The sequence below is a fragment of the Ambystoma mexicanum genome, chromosome 2q (assembly GCF_040938575.1).
Source record: "Ambystoma mexicanum isolate Mex_15411 chromosome 2q, UKY_AmexF1_1, whole genome shotgun sequence".
Taxonomy (NCBI): domain Eukaryota; kingdom Metazoa; phylum Chordata; class Amphibia; order Caudata; family Ambystomatidae; genus Ambystoma; species Ambystoma mexicanum.
Window position 1 is genome coordinate 1,034,483,644 of NC_090924.1, and position 25,140 is coordinate 1,034,508,783.

Below are 25,140 nucleotides of genomic sequence, written 5' to 3' on the forward strand. Positions count from 1 at the left end.
AGTTAATCCTCTAAATCAATGGGTTGATTTTCTTTGTTGCTTCTTCTTGACCCCTTCCTTCTGTTTTTGTTCTGTTGTGACATGAAAGAAATACTTGCAGTCATTGTTGTTAGATAATTATGCATCTCATCACCTAATGCCTTCGCTACACTGTGGGCATCAGTTCTTACCCTAGTTGGAGGAGCAGGTGGGGTTCTCATACAGGATCCAGTCACCAACTCATGAGGAGTTAGATGCTGATCTGAACCAGGCTGATTTATCAAGGCATATAAGGCAAGGGGTTAGGCAATGTAGCCATCCCTTTTTTAAGGTTTTTTGATTTTTGCTATTCTTTCCTTTAATAGTCTGATTAATCTCTCACAGGTGCCATTTGCCTGTGGGTGATAAGCAGAAGTAAATGTGTGCTTAATAGCTAATAGGAGAACTATCTGTTCAAACATCTTGTTAACAAAAAGCGGTCCATTGTCAGACCGCAAAACCTTGCACACACCGCACCTGGTTAAAACCTCCCATACAAGGAACTTGGCAGCACACGAGGCATCAGGGTGCATGCATGGGCATGCCTCAATCCATCTAGAAAAAGGACATACTACAACCAGCATATACCTGTAACTGTTGCATGTCTGTAACATATCCACATTTTCTATATGTAGATGCTGAAATGGGCCAATAGGTTTTAGTATTGCTCCTCTGACTGTTCGCAAAGTGTGCCCTGCAGTACAATTCTGGCACATGATGTAATTTACTATGAACTGTGCCACATGTTCTAATAGATTGGGCGAGAACTATTCTTCTGCAATTAAAACAGCAAGACTCTCTCTCGTCGTGTGTGCTGGGTAGTGCAGCTGCTCCAGCGCCATTCTAAATAATGCGAGAGGCATAACTGGCTTTCTAGTGCTATGCTGTCTCGAAATTGCCTCAGTGGGGGATAAAGAACACCTCTGCTTCCTTTATAAATCCTGTTTTACTTGTGGGGCTTGACCTTGTATCTCAATGAACTGAACGCAGAGTCCTTGGTGTGCTGGTGTGCCTGTTACTTTGCCCAAGCGTGGTCTGCTTTCAGTGGCCACTAGGAGGAGGACCCGAATCCCTCATAAGGACTTTGCAGAGTGGAGCGAAGCGGAGTCGGCAGCATCCTTGGTGTCCTTGTTGGAGGAGTGTCGGCGGGACCAGGATCTGCTGTCCGAGGTCACACCGAGAGCCGTGTTTCAAGTCTAAAGTTTCAGGTGAATCAGTGACCAGGTCCGAGGGGCCAGACTTTGGCAGTGCCTCGAGCTGCCGGGTTTGCCCCACCCTCGGCCTGTTGGTCTGTTCACTGTTTGTTCACTGTTGGCTTGCTGGCTTACCACAATAGGGATTAGCACTCCTTCTGATTGTGCAAGGCTGCAGCAGGCATCATTTGGTATCAGCTCTGCTTTCTTCTTTCTGTTTTCATCCGACTTTTGTCCAGCTGCCAGTCGCTCACTCCCTCTGACTTTCTGCTCCAACTGCCCTTAACTGGCACCTATGACACAGGCCACTGGCCACTGGAATTTTAAATGATGAATTATTCAACCGCTTATACAGCTAATCATTAACCCGGAGCTGCAAGGTTTCCTCTCCCCTGACTTTTTGTTGCATCCTTTCTCAAGGTTTGAGTTTGGCAGTTTGGGTGCTTCAGCCTAAGTACTGGTTGCCTTTTGGTGAGCTTAATGTACTTGACCACCTGACTGTCTTATTAAAGCATTATTCTCTGCAACTTGCATCTTGCACCTTGCAGCTTGCATTTTGACATTTGGACCTGCAGAAAGCTTGAAGTACCTGCAGTGTTTGGGAGGAAAGTTGCGGCACTGCTGTTACTTCTACTGCTGTCTGTCATCTGTTGTATCGTCCATAAATTAAGGCAAGGCTATCCGAACCATAGGACAGTAGAGTTCTTGTTATTGCTAAGCCACCGGCTTCCTGAACATAAACTTGATAGCTTGGAAAAAAACCTTGTACTTGACCAGTAGTCGACAGGGGCTGTGAGGCATTTCTCTTCCACTGCTCATAACGTGGTGAAGTGGAAGTGGAAGTTTGCTTAACAGACTGCTTTTGTCTAGGGGGGGTTGTGAGGTGTCCCTCTCCCCCTTTCCCCCATATTCAGGGAACGTTTTCCATTTAGGCAGACAGATAGATGCCTGTTATTTGGTGTTAGGGGCCTGCGAGGGTTGCCTCTCCCCCCGTCGTTTTATTGAGTCTTCCACTGATTTTTAAACACGACTCATAGTCAAATAGCCTAAATAATTGTGGTCGTATTTTGGCTCCCTATGTGAGTTTTCTTACACTGTATTCTTGCCCTTGCGCTTTGACCTGTTGTTTTCACAGACTCCATTTATTAGTGTGTATCTTTGAATCTGTTTGCTGATACAATTTTTGAACATTGGTGCTTTTATCTTTTCTTTGCATGTAGAGTTTAATGAATTTTAAATTTGTTAGCTCTTTTAGAAAGATTCCATATTTTTTATTTTTCGTGTTTTTGCATCTTGTGCATTGTACTTTAAGTTGTGTACCTTTCTGTTTTTGTACTATTATATGCTATGTTATACTATTTCTAAACCCGTTCTGTTTTCTGCTGCTGCTCTCTCTCTCTGTTCCCTGCTTACCACATACCGTGGTCCTTGTGTATGTTCCTTGAGCAGGCAGGGCTGTAGACCGGAACAGGGACTGAGAATGGTAAAAAGAAAACAAAGAGAGGAGGGCTCCATGGCTACCAGTGCCAAAAAATCTAAACAAATAAGAACTCCCAAGGTTATTAGCAAACCTGCAGCCACGGCCTCTAAGCCTAAGCGACCTGAGAGTCAGCTTTTACTGGATTCTTACCTAAAAACAATAGTGGGGAACCTGGCAGACAGGATTCAAATAACAGAAAAAGCAATCTGGGAAGCTGCCTCCTCAATATGGGCCACTAATCTAATGGAGGATGGGGGACTAGGAGAGGGGTCTTTAGTTCCTAGTACCCCATGTAATACAAGCAACCAGATACTATCGTGGGGGGCGTGGTGGGGTTGTGGGATATTGCTACTCTGCCAGGACATTGAACCAGTCGATACTCCAGGGGAAATTGTAACTATATTGGCCCCACTGAGGGAGGTGGGGGAGGCCGTGGATGATCAAGGGCCAACATTACCACTAGGGGATTACACAACAGCTTCATCCACAGAGGATGATGACAAGACAGACATGGTTGGAGGCTTTATTAGATAGCAAACTGAAGCCATTATTCCAACTTTTGTCTGTAAAAAGGGGGACCCTGACTGCGGGCCCCGCACCGGATGCACAATGGCTGGTCAAATTAGAGGCTACACATGCCCTGCTCCAGACATTTTAAAAAGGGGTCATGAACACTCTTACAATAATGGACAACTCAATTAGAGATTTAAAATTGAAAGTGGATGCCATCAATCAGAATTGTGCAGGTAGAAGTCCCAGCACAGTGCAAACATCTACTGGGGAAAGAAGCTAGGTGAGCCAGGGGGCAAGTGAGGGCGTAGTTGTAGGTGTCATTGCCAGGTTGCCTATATCAATAGATGCACTGATAGGTTGCACCAGGTCAGGGATGCCAACGGAAAGGCCAAACCCTTTACTGTGTAAGTAATGGACAATGGCCGGGCATGTGGGGCTGGTGTAGTATTAAACCTCCCTCCGATGGAAGCCCCTTTAGTTGGTGTAATAATGGGGGTCCAGTACCTACTTGAAGGAGCCTTAGAAACATCTACATCCCTGATGAACAAGGCCACACATTGGATATTCCAACTTGATGGGTCCAAGTATAGACCCTAAATCAGTATTCATGGCCAGACGAGTGGGATGGGTGGGCCCTACTAGGAGGTCTGTTGAGGGTGACTATTGTAGTCTCATTCTCCAACCCCTCTTTAGCCAGCCTCATGGTGACTTCAAACTTAACTATGGGTTTGAGGGCCAATGGCTAGAAACTGGATAGCAGAATGGTGGGTCTGTACTATTTTTATCCCCAAAGGAGGCTGGGCGTAGCCTCATTAGTGGGCGGTAGGGAAAGACACGAACTGGGGTATTTATCTTGGGGTCGTGGTGTTGTTTCCACCTTCCCGAGTGTGGTGCGTGCACCTACATGGGTAACTGAGGGGAAATGGCCTCAATCGACTTGAGCGGGCTGAACCCAATTGGACCTTTGTGGTTCAGAATAGATTTGAGACATTATGGTCATTGGACAGCCAGGACTAACAGGAGGTAGCCCAGTCTTTCATAATAGGGGGGGGGCACTGGCGACTCCTTCAAGTGGTGGTTAGAACTAACTGTGGTGGCCACAGAAGTTGAGATCTTATCCTGGAATATAGTTGGCTCTAGGGGCAAATTGCAGTTGGATGAGAATGTGGAATTTTTGAAGTGCCATAAGATCATCCTACTGCAAGAAATGTGGGACCTGGAGGTTCCCCACCTGGATGGGTATGCCTCTTGTGGCATCCCCGCTAAAAAGAATAGGAAAGGGTGGAGTTCTGGTGGTCTGGTGGTAATGGTTAGGCCCCCTTACTGTGTAGGGCGGAGGTGGTCGAGACCAAGTTGGAATTTTCACAATTTTTTGGTTTCAAACGTGTAGCACTAACGGGTTTAATGTCCTAAACTTCTATAACACACCCAAAACTGCGGAGGGGGAGATTTGGTTGAAATTAAAGGATTCTGTTGATAGGTTTATGGCCGATTTAGCAAATACCCATAATAGAATTATCCGGGGGGGGGATTTTAATGTTAAAATGGGTTGCAGTTTGTCAAACGACCTTTATGAACCCATTGAGGAACAAATGCTAAAGGTTTTGGAACCTCATTTGGAAGACAACAGAGTTTGTACCAGGGGTCTCCAATTGAGTGCCTGGCTCATTGAATGGGGATTGTGATCGGTGAATGGGCGCATCAATCCGGACATCCCTGGCAAACGCACGTTTAATAATCATTTAGGAGCCTCGATTATTATGTTTATCTATCAGTGGACCTATGGAATCTCATTGTGAGCTTTGAAGTACTAAGAGTGGGGAATGGTGATCACTACCCGTTGGTCCTAACTGTCAAAGGTCTGGTTGAGGGGGTGGTGCCTGTGTCTAGATCACTGTGCCAAGTGGACAGCAATGCAGTCTCACTTAGAAGAATTAAATGGGGGAAACTCCTAGGCTCTAGTTTACATTTACAAATACTAGCTACTCAACAAAGCGCTTTAATGGGAATAATGGATAGATCTACCAGCCCTATGGAAGTGGTGGGCCTTTTTATGGTCATCTTGGGGGCACTCACAGGGGCTACTGAGTGGCTCTAAGACAACCTGGAGTGATGGAAAATCGTGGTTTGTTTGAACAAGCTTGCAGGCGGGCAAATTTGGCCCTTCTAGATGCGCTAAAACGTCCTGCGATTGACAGACGTAGTATTTCCCAAGTGCGTACTGACTATCAGAAAACGATTGAGCAAAGGAAACTGGAGCTGGAAGACATAGATTGGTAGGAATTTTGAGACGCCATTAGGGAAAATGATACAAAGGGCTTTTGGGAATTTGTAACGAGCGGGCCCCCCAGTGAGGGCAAACAAGGTCTACAGGGGACATACGTGTGGGCAGGGGAATGGGTCTCTTACTTTGGGACATCATATGATAATGGTCGTGTAAGAAAGGAAAGGCTGTCTGAGGGTGTATCTCTATGCTTTTCCATGGAGGAGGTGGCTAAAGGAATAGGGGCCCAATCACAAAATCATTCTCCCGGTCCGGATGCCATACCGGCAGACCTTTTTATGAGTCAAATTGATCTATGGGCACCGGTCTTGACTCTGGCCTTTAATGCTTGCTTGAGTTCAGGTAACTATCCACCATCCCGGAAGACGGCAACCATTTTCCCCATTTTTAAAACAGAGGATACTACTAAACCCTCTTCGTATCGTCCCATCTCTCTCTTGGACACTGCCTTTAAGTTCTTTGGCCGGGTACTGTTGGGCCACATAGAGAGTTGGCTCATTGAGGCAAAGATCCTAACCGATATTCAATATGGTTTCCGCCCTAGTTTGGGCACAATGGAGCAGGTATTGAACTTGTATCTTTTGGTATCGAACTTTGTCTTCTGCAAGGGCGAGGTAGTTTACCTTGCTTTCATGAACTTAAGCATGGCATTTGATATAAAGTTGACCGTACTAAGTTGTGGGCCATGCTTGAGTCTATGGGCTGCCCCACAGACATTTTGGGAGTGTTGCAGGAGATTCACTCTGACAATAAAGCTAATGTCTGGGTTGGACCGGGGGGCAGGTGTACTGAGTGGCTCGATATTGTGCTGGGTGTTCGCCAGGGGTGTCTATTGGCCCCCATACTTTTCATCTTGTATATTAATGGGCTTTTGCAGGCTTTGTTGAATACTGAGGTGAATTTCTTGATAGTGGCGGCTAGGTAATTCCCAGTTTTAGCATACGCTGATGATACAGTGCTCATGGCCAAAACTTCATGGGCCTTGCAGGCCCTGGATGATGCATAAGCCTTCTTTATGACCAGCTTGGGCCTCAAAATGAACTCCACTAAATCAGAGGTGATGAGCTCTAGTGAGGCAGAAATTTCATCAAGATGCGCCCCATAGTTATCTGAAGGGGGGCTGAGTATGATTACTTGGGGGTCAGATTTTCAGAGAATTTAACTAATATGGCACATGTAAAAAAACAGTCCTTGAAAATGTCCCAATATTTGGTTGGTGTGTCTCGCTTTTTTGGCTAAATGCAAGGGCCAGCATATGGAATCGGCCATAAAGGAGTAAATGTGTAAGCCGAATGTGCCGGTTGTGCCACCTTCTACTATGATGTTGCTTCCACAGTAAGTGAGATTATTTAAGGAAGTAGTAACCAGGGAAACTGTGGTTAAATGCATGAATGCAGCACTGGTGTTACAAGGGGATAGTTTCCACCAGCAAGTGGGGTGCATTCTTTACAGCCGTACCTTGTCTGAGCTGGGAAAAAACATCAAAGCTGGCTAATTACAAGTGCAGAATTTGACTGTTCAAGCTTGAGTTGCAACACAGCGTACTGGGTGGGCTACCCATATTACCCAAGTTGTCCTGTGTGTGGTGCAAACTTGAGCCACTTTATTCTGTTTTGCCCAGGCTATAGGAACCTAAGAAAACGGACCATCCTGCAAGTTCTAAAATGAACAGATTTGTGCCAATATAGGCCTGCCATGTCTTTTTTACTAAGGGTGGAAACAAAATGGATGGCTTGGGCTTTATTGTTGTATTTGAAGGCTGCCATGTTTCACAAAAGTTTTTTTTTAAGAGGACAAGATGATGTATTTTAAAACCATCTAAAATGTGTGTTTTTATTGTAATCTTATGCTGTATGCACCAATGGAATGTTTTATTTGTATATGTTATGTGTTTGACGAATATTTCTATTCAAATAAACATTTACAATCATCAACTGGACAATAGACAGCATGTTAAAGCCCTCTTTTGCTATCGTGTATCGTCCTGTCATCTGTTTAATATCTTATACTTCAAAACTAGAAATGGGTGGATAATAGGCTTCTTTTCTGGCCTCTAAATCTGCTGCTTTATTTCCACGGGCGATAAAATCTGTTCTCTTGGAATGCGCTGTGCATTTTATGACTGCTAGGGTCAATGGGATACTTAATGCTTCTATAAGCCTGTCCAATAGAGTTGCATGTTACACTGGAGTGCCATATGCTACTGGTAGGCCCTAAGGAAATTCTAAACAAACTAGACAGCCAGTACAGCTCCTTCAGTATTGAGAATACAGTAATCACAGTCTCTGCTGCAGTCAAAACCCTGGGTGTATACCTTGACTCCACCCTATCAATGAAACATCAAGTCAACGCCATCTCATACTCAGCAGCTCTCACAACCAAAATCATTAATGCAGTGAAACCTTACCTCTCAGCCTTAACATAGCCAGAGCCACCGTAGGTGCCAAGTTGGATTACTGTAATGTCCTGCTCCTAGGCACCTCACTCAAAAACCTAATCAAACTGCAGACCACACAAAACACGCGTTCAGAGCGGCACTAAGCATCCCTAGGAGGGAGCACATCTCTCAGGCCAGACGTGATGCTCATTGGCTCCCTATCAAAGAGCGCATACTGTTCAAGACCCTCACAATCACCCACAGATGCCTCCCTCAGTCCTCTCCCCCCTATCTGACAGAACAAATTCACCATGTACCCGCAAACAGACCTAAACGGGCCCAATACTCATACCAGCTCTCAGTTCCGGCCTTCAAAAGAGCTAAAGATGGTGGTGCAGCTTCTCTGTGTTAGCAACAAAAAACTGGAATGCACTACCAGCCAACCTCAGAAATGAAACTTCATTCACTGTGTTTAGAAAAGCATTGAAAACTAAGCTCTTCAACTAGACAGTACTGTAATGTAGTTCCTCTTTAACTAGACTGTACTTAATGTAGTTCCTCTGTAACCATGGAACATACCTACCTGTATACTGCATTGAACCTTGTAATGTCTCTCCTTTCTCAGCATTCCTCCATGTAAAATGTAACCAAGTTAATCTTCTGTAACAGCGCCACGATGCTTCAGGGCTGCTGAACACTTTATAAAGGCAAATAAATAAATAAAAAATAAATATGCGTGGAGGAAGCACCTCCTTTTCCAACGTAACAAACCAGTGTGTACAGTTGACGTCATATAGACAGAGTCAGAATACACCGTCACTTCCTCATCCTCAAATTTCTGCAGAGTTTCGATGAGCACCACTAATTCTGCTGCCAGTGCTGAATAATTCTAAGACAATCTCATACTTGTCACAACCTTGAATTCACCCTCTCGATGCCTTTTCCTCAATTTTTGATGACCCATCAATAAAAGCAACTTCCCCCCTACCAAGGGCCTTTTCTCTAGCTTCAGGAATGTCATTATAACATTCAGTATACATTGTAGAATCATGTACATAATCATCCTCTCCTACTGGTTCTTCTATAGATGTTGAAGGATTTACTGTCTTACATCTAACAATTTTGATCACAGGGTTGGAAATAATCACCTCATACCCTGATGCTCTTTGTGTAGTCAACGTACTTTTGGGTATCTCTAAAATCGCAACTAATGCATGTTCTACAAATAACGTTATTGGATACCCTATCATTATGCTTGAATCCTTTTCAATTGTGAATACAGCAGCAGCTAAAGTTTGCTTACATGGATGGTGTCCCTTCATAACCGGATCTAAAATCCCACTGTAATAAGCCAATAGCTTATGTCCATGTCCTAATGTAGTCTTTTGTGTAAGAATGGCTGTCATAACTTCTCCATTTGAATGGGAAAATAAATCCAATTCTTCATTATAATGTGGGATCCCAACACAGGGGCTGTACTGATTTCCTGTTTTAATTCTTCACAGCCTTCAGCCATTTCATCTCTCCATGTTACTGTGCTTCTTTAAGTCCTCTTAAAAGTGGTTGAATAAAAGTACTGTAATTGAAAACCCAGGGCCTGCAGTAATTACATAAGTCTAGAAACTGTTGCATTTCCCATCAGTGTTTTAGTTGCTACGGTTTTCATGATTGCTTCTGCTCTCTCAGGTGCCACTTTTTTCTCCTTTGTGAGAGATCAACTGTCCTATATACAAGACCTCTTCCTAGAAGTATTGTAACCTCTCTTTATCCACCTTGTATCCTTTCTCTGAGAGTATAGTTATGAGTTTAACTGATCTTCTCTTCATCTTTCTTCTGTCTGTCTGCACACCAAAATGTCATCCACGTACTGGATTATTGCACTTTCGAGTTGGACATTACCAAGGAGTGCTCTGTAAATAAAATCAAACTGGACTCACAGTACCCCTGGGATAAAGAAGTATGTTTCAGGGGGGTATTTCTATACAAAAAGGAAGTCACATCTTGTGAGTGTTCATGAAAGGGAATTGAAAGGATTGCATTTTTAAATCTATAACTGTAAATTATTTGGCCTTAAATAGGATGTTACACGGTATTGTCGCAGGATGTGGAACTAAAGGACAATCAACTTCGACTACATTGTTTAGGGGGCGACGGTCCTGTACAAATCTCCACAACCCCCCCTTTGATTTCTTCACGGGGTACACAGCCGTGTTACATGATTGCTTCAGTAAAGAGGAAATGGTCTAAAATATACCTTCATCTGCTTCTCTATACACAGGGCATTGATTTGCTTGTGGCAAAAGGGCTCCTGGTTTTAGTTTGATTTTGACTGCTGCTATACCTTTGAATAGGCCCATATCATACGGTCTTGTAGTCCATAAAATCTTTGGCACTTTCTCTAAGTCTTCCTGGAAGAATGATGATCTTCTTTTTATCAACGCCATTCTCTGCAGTACTTCTATATTCTCTACTTTAATCCAATACGTGAGAAATATAAAAACACCAGTTCATCATCGCAGTAGTTATCTCTAAACAATTCTTAATCTGTCAAATCTGTCCTTCACAGGGGCTATCACCATTTTCCATCGTCTTCCTTCATCATCTGCCCATGAAGCATCACCCTCTCTTCTCTAACCACTTTACTTCAAATGCTCAGGGGATAATCTGCCCTTCTTCGTTGTCCATTGGAATCTCTGGTGTAAACAAAAATTCATCAAGTATTCTCAATATTTTATCTAGCAATCTAGGTGACCATGATAATAAAACAGTCACTTCATACAAATATACCTCTGGATCTAAAGGAACTCCGTGTGATACCTTCTGGCCTGTAAAAGCTGATATAAACTCTCCCACATTCATATAGTGTATCCCTGGAGTTGAACACACTATTCGTTCATCAGCAAAGGATATGGTCATGTTATGTTTCCTCATCGAGTCACATACCAATATGTTAACTGGCATCTGCTTAGAATATAGTAATGGCATTGATATACTGTGTTCTCCTATAGAGATTGGAAATTCATCTGTTAACGGAACTAAACTCATCACCCCAGAGAATCCCTGAGCATTCATGGCAGTGCCTGACATTGTGTATTTTCCCTCACGGGCACAGGAACGATTGGTTCCAGTGTCTACAAGAAATAAAAATGTATTGCCTACTATCGTTTCCCTGACCTTTGGTTCCTCTTGGGGGGTCTGGTGTCACTGATAGTACCCAGCATATCAGGGCGCTCTGTGGGCTGTCCTATTTTGGGTATAAATTCATCCCTGTACCTGTGAAAGGATTTCCTCATACAGTCACACTCCCCAATTTGGGTGCAGGTGCTTGTTGGGATCCTTGGGTCATGTTCCATTGTGCTACTATAGCCTGGTGTGTTTACGCCTGCTGGGGTTGTACTTGTTGTGCTTGAATGGGTGCTTGCTGTGGTTGCCGTTGTGGCAACTGCATTTGCAGTGGTGCTTGCTGCATTTGGTGGGGTTGCAGCACATATGTCTGACCCTGCTTGTGATCTTGGGCATAATATTCCTGTGGTTCTGTATTATATTGTACGGCATAACCCATCCCTCCTCTTGGAGCTTTCCAATTCTGTTGCATGTCTCCTCTGCTTCTGCATGTTCTAGATAGGTGTCCTATTCTTTCGCAATTTCAACATTGTTGCGGCTGTCCGCCATTAAATCCTCCTCTTCCATGAGGGTTAGAAAAAGCACCTCATTCTCTCCCTCTAGGCCCATTCCCTCTTTCTCTTGGCCATACATTATACCCACCCTTATCCATGGGGTACACTATGTTGTTTTGCTGTGCTTGTTGCATTTCCTGTGTCACCAGACCCTTGCTACTTGTCAATACTGCTCCCTGTATAGCGAGTTTAGAGGACTTTTTCTGGGCTAACTTCACATCTTCCTGCTTTCTGCCCTCAGCTTTATTTTTATTCTTCTCCTGTAACAATCAGCAGTGATGCAGTGACGTATCTCTTCTCAACTTTACTCCATATTGGAGTTTGATACACACTTCTCTGCAGGCCTTGCCTCGGGAATCCTTAACACTGCTATTTGGAGTCTTTACTTTAGTGCATACCCTTCTGCCCCTTCAGGAACCAGGAATCGAGGTATCTACTTCTTCTCTTCATAATCTCCAAAATAATCCAGTTATTTTTGTATATATTATTTAAAGCACAATCCATTCCCCTATTTTTGACACCTTCACTGTTCTACTTACATCTGTGACACAGCTCGAGTCCCTCTGCATTGACTCGCCCTCAACCGACCAGTTTGCCTTCCATCCACGGGGCACCGGTGGGGACCGGACAGGAATTTCATCAAAGAGAGACCAACCAACCATATATTCTTGCACATGACTCTGTGCGCTGATCTCCACAGGAAGTTCTGCAGTCTTCTGGCTAATTGTGGGAGCAGCCAAGAGTCCAGGGACTGGATCTGGCCCTGGTTGACTAGACGACAACCATCAGCACCACTACCAAAATGTGCTCTAGCACCTTGAAGTGTCTCTCATGCTAGATGGAATTACAAATAAAGATCTCAGACCAAATAACCGGACATACGCAAGGAAAATGGCAAAGTGCTGCTTTATTCTCATTTTTATAAAGCAGGGAGAACTGACAGATATCGGTCTGATGCATGCACACTCACTATGAGTACATAGACGTCTTATACCCAATATGCATCATCTATGATGTCATACTACGTGGCAAATCATAAAACCTATCAAAGGAAGGGATTGGATAAGGGAACATATCTACCTATAAAACATCTAAGAATTAATAGATCATTGGCTGCCCTTATTTGTAGGACACACCTTCAACTACCTCTAAATACATATAGTACTGCTTTTAATGGAGAAAAACGCAGTGGATTGGTCTATGCAACATTGTATAGCAGGTGGACCCTAAGACCTGCTGATTGGTTGGAATACTATCCCAACCTTGGACTTTCGGCTCTCTAACAGCACACTCGTGAAACGAAACGTAGGTGCTTTAAATTGCATCAGATTACTCGCCGTTCTCCCAAGTAATCCATCATCCCTCATCAGTCAGCCATAACCCAACGTCTTTCATCTTTAGTTGATCTTGTAGCCTGCTCACTGTTTTGGAACATTTGAGGGAGTGTGATTACACCACTATCTTCGGCTGAGGCTCTAATTAATAGCCCGTGTCTTCAACTTTTGAGTCATATGCGAAGAGACCACAAATGTGTGCATTTTAGCCTCTTATTTCCTGCTATTTGATTTAATTATGAGGGGGCTTTTAGTCCTCTTAGCCTCTAGAGACTTGCTCACTCTATCTTGCACAGGCTTCATATACTTTTAATTGTCCAATACTTTGGCTGTTGCAGATGTTTTCTTCTTCCTTAATCTAAGAGGAATGTCTCATATTCAGGGCATATCCATGTAACTACCCTTGTGACTTGCAATTATTCCTTAAAATAGTATCCTTGATCTTAGGCCAACCTCGACCCATCACTGTTTTGCACACAAGCTGTATTTCCAGCATCTCCTGATTCTGCAGCCTTGGTCTGTCTCTGAGGTAGCTTGGGTGATTTCGACATGAGCCAACGTCCATTTTCCTATCATGGCCATCCTTACCACATTATATATTCCTTTATAGCCAGCTTCTATATGTCTCATCTATCTTGTGTTACAGCGTATTTACAATTATTAAAAAGTGAGTTACGTCTTTGTTCTTTATATCCATAATTACTTTTAGCTTCAGGTACATATTTCTCTTTGTGCTTAGTTACATTGTCACTCTTAAGTATTATCATACTGTTTCTTCTTAGGTTCATATATCTTTTTTATGATATCACTCTATCCTCGCCAGATTTCACTTAACGCTCCATAATGTCCATGGGTGTGTGCTGACATCCTTCCATACGGCATCCTTCCACATTTTCAGTGTGAGGATACATTCTATATGGCAGTCTGAGTGCATAACGTCTCTCATACACTCAATGAGGTAATGGGATTACACAAGGGGTCCCATCCATAGCCCTTCATCTGCTGTTCCAATATGTTGGTGGTGAGGGGGCGGGAATTAGTGAGAAAGCATTCACCTTCTCCTTTACACCATCCTGATAATTTTATTGATAAAAGCTTTTTGTTATATTGAATGTGTTATCTTTGTCTCCTTCCATGATGCCAATCTCACATGTTGTATTATGAAATGGAGGGGGCCAGGAAGGGAGGGATCAGCATTTAACCACCACACTAAGTTTATTGAATAGATGAAGACACAGGTCAGGTCACTCCTTAGTGTATGAAAAGGGCACAGATGGAAATAAGTGTTTCAATATATTACCAACATAAGTGGGTAGAAGGGTTGATCAGATGTAGAGCAATGGGATTTATAAGGAAGGAAAGGGAAGAGGTGCTTCGAGTTATCAAAAAACATTATGAAATATGAGACAATAATGTTAATTTATTGACATGGCTTGATGAGAAGAAGAAGTCAGTACCAATACATGTGCTTACCAAGCCTCTATGTTTCAGAGTGAGGGGCTCCTATGTCATAGGGGGGAACATGAATTGTGAGGTGACGCCTATGAGGTGGGACTGTGGTATAAATTGACTGTTTTTTGGGCCTGCAGGGCCCTCGTCTATGCTCAACTCCCACCATTTTGGCACAGTACATGTACTCTTGTCTCGTTACATTCCCTGACTTACGTCATGCCAAAATTGCATTTTATCCCATTTAATGAACATCCAGTTATCAAAGAACTGTACCGCACACATACTAGGAGGTCGCTGAAAAGGTACAGCAATTCAAGAAACACAACTTACTTGAGGAGAAAAAGAAGTGTCAATCTGCAAAGGAATAAGAGAGATAACTATTTTTTTAGAGACGTCATCAGAAAAGCTCAAGGAAACACCAGAGGAATTCTGCCTCTTCTTCAAAACAGCTGTATTGTTCACTTCCTTACTCGCTCCAGGGGTACAGACTGCGGCCAATGCAAAATGGCTCCGGATTATTCGTTGGAAGCTGATGCGGTTGGCAAATACCACCAAAAGAAGTTTGAATGCCATCAAAGAGGAGCTTTGAGCATTGCACTTGAGCACCTTGCAAAATCAATATGTCCTAGACATGTTAATGGCCATGGAGAGTAGAGTGTGTACAGAAATAGGGATACATTGTTGCAATATGAACCCAGCAAATGATACTGACAAGAACCGCTTGACTGACACCATTATCCACTTGCACACCCTCAATGGGGCCATTGAGAAAGAAACTAGCAGGGTGGTCGACGACGATTGGTACAGCACACTTTTTTCGTGGATGGCTAGGTGGCTGAGCAATATTTTGAAATGTTTGATTCCCATCCTCGTAGTGCTGATAGTTGTTTATCATGGGTGTCAGATAGCAGTAGGGTGGTCTGGCAGGGTTGGGACAAAGGGAAACAACATGATGTCTTTAACACTGACAAGTACTGATGATGTCGCCCCCCCCATCGCAGGAGGGTTTTCACCAACAGATTGAATATAATAGGTAGAATGTGAGTGTTGGTCGCATTCGGCATAGGTAAAAACGTTCGGAGCGAAAATACTGAACTGGGTGAGCTGGGGTTGTGGGTGTGTGCCCAGCTCCCCTAGTTCGGTATTTTCGGGTTCCGGGGTTGCGGGTGTACCCCACCCTGCATACATGGAAGAGAAAGCAGGGGAATTTGCGCTAATTCCGAAAAGCTTGAATTGCAAAATGCGAGTTTTTCTGAATTCGCAAAGATAATGTATCTCCATTGCAGTATAGGTGCACAAACCAGTGCGGCAGGAACATGGCCAGATAGAACATTGTATGGTTAGGTTGGAGCATCAGATTAGCCCCCCAGGTACACTTCCTTCCCGACCTCCAGACCCCACCGGGTATATTGAGATATGGGTAGATTGTGATGCAGATGGAGATAGTAACTTTTTGTCATGCCCTCAAGAGGAATATGAAGCAACTGGGTAAAGCTTACATGGAGTTTGTGAAGTCTGGGTCCCTAAAGCGTATAATGTTGTTACATAGCCAGGTTTTTTTTCATGGAGTTTTTGCCAAAATATTTTGGCCCAAAAACGAATTGAAAAATATTGGGTGTGGGGGTGTGTAAGGGGACATAAGGGGGATGGGGTGTGAAGAAAAGGACTAGATAAGGAAGGGGGATGGGGGAAACCCCACAAAAAATGTTTAAAAAACAGTTTATATTAATTATTAATTGTATGACTAGATTGGCTATGGTTTTATTGTATGAATTTTATTGTATGAATTGTATTGTGTGTATTATTTTAGTTTTTTGTTTGTTAAATGGAAGGGATGGGTAAAGGTTCGTGAAATTGAGCTGTATACCTTAAATACATTATTTTTGGGAAAAAAAACTCTGTGAAATAAAACCTGCTGATCTAAGAAAATAGAACCCCCCCCAAAGATATTTATGATAGGTACAAGGAGGAGAGGTCGCAGTTGATTGTTAATAAGTTAACGAGAGGGGGAGTGTTAATATGCAGATCCAGTGTTCTAAGCGTGTGCACAGATAGAAGTTGAGAAAGCCCCGTCAACTAGATACTAGGCCTTTAATGATAATGTAGCTTTCACATAGACACGTGTAAGTTGCCTCATTATAAAATGATCAGTAAATATACATGCAGCAACATGTACTCAGCAAAATACAGATGCAGCAAGGTATGCAGTAAAGTATTAGAAGATACATGTAGCAAAACCGTTTAAACATATTAGGGCAGGGTGTTCATCTTTCTGAAGTAAAAACTGCTTTTCTTTTTGCATCCAATTTATATATATATAGTTTCCCTTTGTAAAGCATAGTGTTATATTAGGTCATAGAGTTCATCCATGCCCCATTATCGAGTTTGTGTTTTCACAGTGTGAGCTACAGAACTCTGGTTGAGAGGGCACCACAATTTAATACAATAAAACCGTTGTTTATTTTGATTTTTAATTTTTTTTGTTTTTGTTTTATCAGTTAAAAATCTATTGAACCTTTAACAAAAATAAACAAATAAACAAATAGTGTATACATAAATATACAGTTTAAGAGAAAAAAAAGAACAAAAAGAAAAGAGAAGATAAAGTATGAAAGAAAAAAACATAGAGAAAAAAATAGAATATAGAAAGAGAAAATAGTTTATTTGTATTTATATCCTCTCCCGTCACATGGTATGTGGTCCTGTTGCCAAAGAGCCTGACCTAAACTGTGGGGCAGAAATAAAATTTGCAAACTGCCCTTAGGTATACTAACCCAAGGACCTCCTTTGTGACTTACACATGAAATTATTAGAAAAAACTTTTGATAGCTTAGTATTTTTTAGTGAATATTCCTGATAAACATTCCAATGCTCAATAGTATTTTCAAATAATAATATTCAACTCTCTTGAATTTTTGTTTTCATAATAGAGATTGTTTAATCCAAAAACACAGACAATGTTCATGTGCAAAGTATTTTGGTTCTTTGACCATCTTCAGGAACCATAATCTATAAAATAATAAATTCACATAATTGATATTTCATCAATATATCCTGTTATCTATTTTTTTGGGAATTACATGCAAACATTTTCATTACAAAAAGTAGGTCTCCCTACCTGCCTATTTTTCTGTATTTGTATTGTGATGAATCATTGGAGTCATCACTGATAGCCTGGCGGTAACCTCCTCCCATGTGGCCAGGGGATTGCAGCCGCTAGCTGATCCTGACCGTGGGGATGGCTATATGAGGGAGGATCACATGGGAGGAGACAGACTCCGGAGAGATGTCATGGCTCCATCGGGTGAGACATGGAATCCCTTTTTTTCCCTTGAAAACAACCTCCCCATGTCTGATGGCTTTTGTTCGGGCATCTATTCTTTTTCCTGTAAAGAACAGGGAAATCCCTTTCACCAACTCTATGAACCAACCTTGACAATATGATAAAATCACCATTTTCAGTTCCAATTGTCAATCAATCAGAACTGACTTGCCATCAAAACCTTTTGAAAATGCTTACTCAAGTTCTATAAGTCAATTGTCAACAATGGACTTTGGTTCCCAGAATCCGCAAAATGCTGGTATGAAGAAGAAGAGACATCGAGCAATGTGGAGCAAAAGAAAATGCAAACTCAGAGGGTGCTCTAGTGTTTCCCGAAGCATACCTGTGGCCAGGAAATGTAAGCGGCCCAAACCGAGAATCAATGACAGCTGCTGTGGTGACTGGCGAGATCGTACTACACCTCTGAAGAGCTTGAACCGGCTTGGTGGAGCGAGTTGGCTCACCTAAAGAGAGGAAAGAAACTGCTGAGTCAAAAGATGCTGCGGGAATGCCAGGAGTTGGTGAGGGAATCCTGGTTGTTCGCAGATGGAGGAAAGCAGCGTTTCACTTACCAGAGCTAAGAAGAAAGCGTGTCAAGCTGGAGGTCCAGCGATTGAAAGAAATGCCCACCATGAGAAGGAGGCCGTTGGTAATCCTTCATCTGCAGACAGAAAGAGTTTTCCAACTCCAAGAGAAACTGGTGAGTCCACCCAGAAGGAGCAGGGACACCCAGGCGTATTGGCGAGGATGTCAAGTGCAAACATTTGGAAATCACTTAAATGAGAACGAAATAAAGAATGGACATGTTAAAAACGGGGAGCCTAAAATACAAATAAACCCTGTTCTAATGTGTGAATGTACACAGTGCAAACATATAAAGAGCAGAGAAAGAATAATTTATCAGAAGGATACGTTATCCGATGTTATATATAAGTAACTTTGGGAGTGGGGCAAAGATCCTGTGAGAACCAGAAGTCCTGGCAGGAGAGTATACCAGGCAGTCACAAGTGTGCAAAACACAGAAGCCCTGGCAAAAGAGTATTCCAGAATATTTCAAATGTGTGAATCAGATGTCCTGGCAGGAGAGTACACCAGGCAATTTCAAATGTGTGAAACAGGAGTCCTAGCAGGAGAGTATACCAGGCAATTGAAAAGGATTGTATTAAACAAAAAAGAAGAGGCCACACCACCTGAGAGATAGAGAAATGTCAGGTGTCTTGAAAGAAACCAAAATTGTAAAGCCAGACAGTGTTTGTATGCATTTGTGCTGGTTAGCCAAGAGGGGCCTGTTAGGGAGCATTCTCAAAAATGTGCTAATTACCTCTACCTTAAAGACCCCAAGCAACTTTGCTGGATTTTGAGGACTTGATTTTTAACCTGGAGAGAGTGTGACCCTTTTCCCCACTCTCTCATGTATTTTTGTGTGAATTTTATCTCTGTGTTTCTTTTTGGTTATGGAGTCTAACCAACTCCATAGGCATAATCTTTTACAATTGTGTCACACAGCATCTTCAGTGCAGTGGCACAAGGAAGTCTTTTAGATTTCCCAAGGTTTAAATACCTTCTCTGGGATAAACTACTGTTTCCCAGAGCAGTAGAGTAAAACTGACTCTACTTAGCATTGTTTTTGCTAGACCCACCCCAGCCTATTTTACAATAGATTGCTGGAGGGGTTACTTAGTATCCCCTGTGTATAAATGCTCATGTAACATCTTTTATGTTACCCTTTCCTCAATTGACTGGCTGGTGGCACTGGTTTTGTTTTGAACTACCAAGGTTTGCATTTACCACAACCGTTCGCGGACCTGGTGACGTTAGCCGCAGGAGCCATCTTTTTCAAAATGGCATCTAGCCATCGTTGTTAAGATGGTGCCCGGTCTTCTTTTTTCACCAGGTCTTTGTGGAAAGGTCCTTCTAGAGTTTTTCTCTGCGGGCTAAACCAGGTTTGGTCTATTTGTTCATTTGCCTTTTGCAGGCTTCAGGAGTGAAACCCGCCTCTAGCTCCAGAGTGTCTGGGGTAGGCAGCAAGTGAGGGAGGTACTCAAAACCCCCTGTGCTTTGTCTCCTAGGAGACCCAAATACACTCTGTGATGATTGCCTGGCTGACTGTCTGGCAAGGACAGCCACCCTGCTGGGTGAGTGGCAGCTAGGCTGGAATGAATGGGAGAGAACTGAATAAAAGGCAAGTCTCTTGGCTTGGAAGCCAGACTCAACCACTGGACAAAGGATCCGAAGAAGGGCTTCAAGAGGACGCTTGCAGCAACTCATGGACCGTTGGTTTGCCCGGTGAAGCCCTACTGCAGGTCCGAATCGCCAAGTTCGCATCGACAGAGAAGCCCTGCAAGGACGACTTCTCGGAGCTAGTTGTATTTCCTCAGAGTTGCTGCAGGAAATTGTAGAGTCAGGGAGAGGCTCACCAGATTGTGTGCGTTGCTTGTAAACTGGCCTAAAGCTTTTTGATGAACCTCCGGACTCCCACGAAGCAGGACTGATCAAGCCTGACCCCCTTCAGTTGAGTGCGGGACCTCAAATGTGAGGAAAGTCCACCTTGACAGCCAGGAACCACGATTATTGCTATTTTCTGTACCGCAAGGAACTGAAACGCGAAACAGCCACTGAAAGTAAAGTTTGCCGGTTGTCAGCTTTGAAGGTGTCAGTACAGTTTAGGAGTCCCCCAACGTCCTCCCTCTTGTCCCCACAACTGAGGCCCCAAAACAGTGAGATCTACAGAGCTGTACAGGAACCGAAGTCTTCAGCTGCATCTTTTTCTTCTTTACTAAGGTACTGCAAAACTAGCCTAAGAGAACTTACCTCTTGCTGTGGAAGTGCTTGTAACTTCTGCAACTCAGAAGTCTAATCAGCTTGTGGCCCTACATTTGGTTCTTCTTTTTATCAAAGACTTCTAAGAACTTGTGCAAAGACTTTTCCATTTACTTACCTGAAGTGCTGCATCCTATACAAAGACTTTGGCCTCTTGACTTTGGCTTAACCTATTGAATTGAGTGACTCTTCCAAGTGCTATCTGAAAGTATTTGCCCTGCTTATGAATATTTGTCAATTCTTGTGTTCTAATAACCTTTGTCTTTTACTTACTTTTAAGAGTGTTCTGAATCCTAACAGTAAGGTATTAATGTCCCCAGCACCCTTGTTACTGAAGTCACCTGTGGGTGTAGGTTGTGTCTGTGGGCCATCCCAAAAGGGCCTGGTCTGATTCAGAAACTCAAAATGTATAGTATTGAAGTATATTTGTGTGTTACTATTATATTGCTCCCTTCTGAAGAAGGCTTTATAACTGACTGATACATACATTGTTAATTGTTGATGCAAGAAACCTTGAGTGTAAGAGTTTATTTGAATACCTGTAACTGTGAATCTTTGTGTAACTCCACTACAGCTCACATTTCCCCTCTTGAGATAAGCATGGCGGCTCAACACGAAACTAAAAAATGTGTAGTACAAGTTTATACCAAAGGTTGGGTTGACTATACCTGTAGTTATAGTTGTTTGTAGTGTTCCCAGAGGGTACTGCATTCAAACTTTGCCTAACAAGGCCCAAGGGACTGATTTGTATAAGAATCCAAAGAGTAAAGAAGAATCCTGGGGAGGGGATCTATTCTTCCTTGAATAACCTTTGTGTTGAACCAGTTTTTCTTCCTTCATGAACACTTTTCAAAACCTTCCATGGTTAAAGACACTTCTCTTTTCATCTCTGAGTTTAGTTTATAGTGTGATGGTCAGAATAGAACTTTGGACACAGGGCAGTTTTGGTTTTGACATCCTGACATGGACAGATCCTTAGTTTCTGTTTAGGGTGGTACATTTCTCTTAGAGCAGGGTCAGAGAGGAATTTTCCTAAACCCTTTCTTTTAAATAAAACGCTTTAACCAAAAACATGGCAAACTTGTGTCCGACTCTCATTTCGAACTCACCACAGTATCTATAAAATATTGAAAAAATCACTAATTGAATAAATGCTTTGTTGTTAGACTGGAGATGAAATGTTTTTTTCAAAGTTGTAGTCATATCTGGGGTATCATATTCCTAAATGAGGTCGTCATTTGAGGGTGGGGATTTTTTGTGAAGGCAACAGTGAACCTGCCAATGAGCGAGAAGGATGTACTGTGTTCTATAGGGGATTTGTGACTTGTAGACAATAATGTTTTTAAGTTTTGATTTAGTGTAACACTTATCATAATATGCAAAATATGTGGTTTGCAGTTATAAATAGTTTGGCCCCAAATGGGTGTGCGAGACAATGTCCAGTTTTATGCTATGTGCTCTCTCCTGGCTGTTACGGGAATAAAGCTGTGTTCTTTCTGCAGTTTGTGCGCTCCATTTTTAAGCATTTTTTGTCTTCTGGTTTTGGGTTGTTTGGGGACATCTGCACCTTTAAACATGATTTAAACAGACCCTCCAGTTCACAGTGATTTTGCGATCCCACAAAATCCAGCAAAAATGGCTGTTTTGCACAAAAACAGCAATTTTTGCAGAAACACCCAAAAAACAACCCTTCCTAAAAAACAATACTCAGAGGCCAGGTTCTCAAAACTTTATTTAATACAAGAAATGAAATGCGCAAACACATCATCACTTACGCCCAAAAAAAGGCAGCCCAAACCACAAAGGATACCAGAATGGGCACATTTTATGTGCGTGCCCATTCAGATGGCCTTTTTCACCTCCTTGTGCAAATCAGGGGGCGTTTCTGCCAATTAATTTAAAAGCGCATCCCAAATTTCCAAGCGAGATGCACTTTTAAATGTGCAGAAATTGTAGGCAACCTGACGTGCATGTGTGGGTGGGGGTGCCACTGCTTGACAGGGTCTTGCCTGACCCTGTCATGCATTTCTTAAGGTATGAACTGCTGCTGTGTCACTTGCATTTCTTTTCCTCAAACAAGTTAGAAATGCATTTTTTAGGTCACATTTCACAGTGGTAGGCCCCTGACGGGCCCATCACAGTGAAATGCGCTTGGAGCCTACAGAAAATTGTCGGGAGTGCACTTCTTTTCAAGGCAGCTGGCAAGCGCACAATTTGTGCTACAGCTTAGCCCTGTGGAAAGGTACAGGTCACCTTTGAGAATAAGTTGACCTGCTCCTTCGCATAAAATGGGTTATCTAAAATTAGCATATCCTCAGCGCTATTTTTATATGCCAAATGTTTTGAGCATCTGGATCAAAATCTACATTTTTAATAAATGGTCACACTATGAGAGGGAAAAGAGAGGGGGAGTGATGGGTGAGATGTGAAGTGATAGGCAAGAAAGCAGAGGGAGAGTATTGGGTCAGAGGAGGAAGCAGTGCAAAAGAGAGCAGAGGAAGCAGTGATGCGGTGGGCCAGAAATCTGAGAGCGAGCAGAGGTACAGAAAATAAAGGAAGCGTGTCCTCAGGGGGAGCAGTGGGCCAGAAAGCAGAGAGGAAGTGGTTGGCCAGAAAGAGGCAGTGAGCTGCAGATTGGGAAAAGGATGAGGGAAGAGTGCAATAGAATGGGAGAAAGGATGCAGAAGCAGCACAAAAGAATAATGGGCTGTATACTGCGTGAGGCATTGGAGAGCGAAAGGTGTGAGTTGGGAGTATGATTTGGAGTGTGGCAGGGGTTGCGGAGTGCAAATTGTGACTTTGCAGAGGTTCAAGAATGCAAGTTCTGATGGGGAGTTGGTGAGATGGGTGTTGTGTAGTGTGTTGGTGGGAGAGGTGTGTGGGTGTTTGGGGGATTGGAGAACATAGAAGGTGAATATTTTCTGCATTACAATTGATAATGATCAATTTAATTAATACTATTAAATAGACATGCACATTAAACCAAAAATGTAGCTAAAACAAACACTGTTCTGCCAAGCCAGAGAAGTCTGGGACTCTTCCTATTAAATTAATACAAAAGATACATAATACTGACATCCTGGCTCTATTTTAGCCTTGCACTCTGCCTCTTTCTTGCAATGTGGCAATTTAACACCCTCCAGTTAATACAAAATGTCCTGCTAACATGCTGCAATAAATAAAATTTTGTGCTGTAATATTTGCCATTTCGTGCCTCTTAATTTGCCATTTCATGCCGCAATATCCTACAGGGTCTGTTTAAAGACACACATGCAAATTGTGTAGTCATTCAACTATCGCCAGAAGGTGCACTTGTGAAATCTAATCTAAGAAAACCTTTTATTTAAGTTTACATTGTATCTTGCCATGCTTTCTACTGTCATTTGGATCACAATACTGATCGGTAGACTGTTTTTGAGTTCATGTAAGACTCACCTGCCTGAATCGCATTTAAACCAGTCTCAAAGTTAATGCAAGTCAAGATAGTGTTTACCAGGCTCGGACTGGTTATAGGGCAATAGGCCCATGACTGAACCAAAAATGCTAAATGCTGGTGTGGGACAGTTATTTGGATCAAAGTGGGACAGTTGAGTGTCCAATGTGGGCCAGTTCAATGGGTTACTTCACTATACGGCTAGTAGTTTTGACCAGTGTTGCTGAATAAAGATTCTTTAAATGCACACTTTGCATCATGTTTTATCAAAAGACTTCCCCTCGGATACTATTAAAACAGTGTCACAAAAGAAATGAATACCATTTGCAAATGTGGGCCAGTTTTTCATTGGTGCCCAGGACAATTGTATGGCCCAGTCTGACCCTGGAATTTACTCCAAGAGCACATCAAATATTGGAGCTTTCTAAAGCAGTGTTATGGAAAAGAGCTCATGTGTAATGCACCACCAGTTATACATGTAGGCAGAATACGGCTTTTCTACATGTTGTCAAACTGAACAGAAAGTTTAGGTGTGGTGTTTTCAATCAAAAAATGTAATCATTTGAAAATCTTTCTCTATCAAGGAAGGTCCTGCCAACTTAAAACAAATTGCAGTTTGTAGGTAACATGATATCTTGCTCCATCCTTAAATTCACCCAGTGTACAATGAGAACAGAATGTAAAAAGTAGGGAAACTAATTCTCCATAAACAGACATCGTACAGGGACATTCTGCATCTTGAATTGTGAATTTTTATTTACAGAATATAATCATTTTATTTTATTAAACTGGCCCATTCAAAGTTACACCATTGAAAAGAAATGCCCCCTCCCTTCTGTGTCATAAGACCGGAGCACCTCATTCACTAGATGAGGGAGGAGTTGTGATTATAAAACAGCGTGCTCACAGCTGGAAGATGATAACTGGGGAAATTAGATAATTTGAAAACTGTTTTTCAGGCACATTGCAGAAAGGAGCCCTTTGAGGAATTGAGGAGTAAGCCATGTTGGAGACTGGTTTCCAGAGAGCCAACTGAAAGGGACCTTGCTGAGGCAGTAACTCCAAACTGAGGGGCCACACTGATTTCCCAGAAATGAGAAGCCACATTTAAAATAGGATATCTCCAAGTCGTCCCTGCAGAGTATGCATTATACAATCCCGGGAATCAAATGGGCTGGGAGTCAAGGGGGTATGCTACTTTGAAGAAGATTCTGCCATAGTGTTAAATAATATGTTC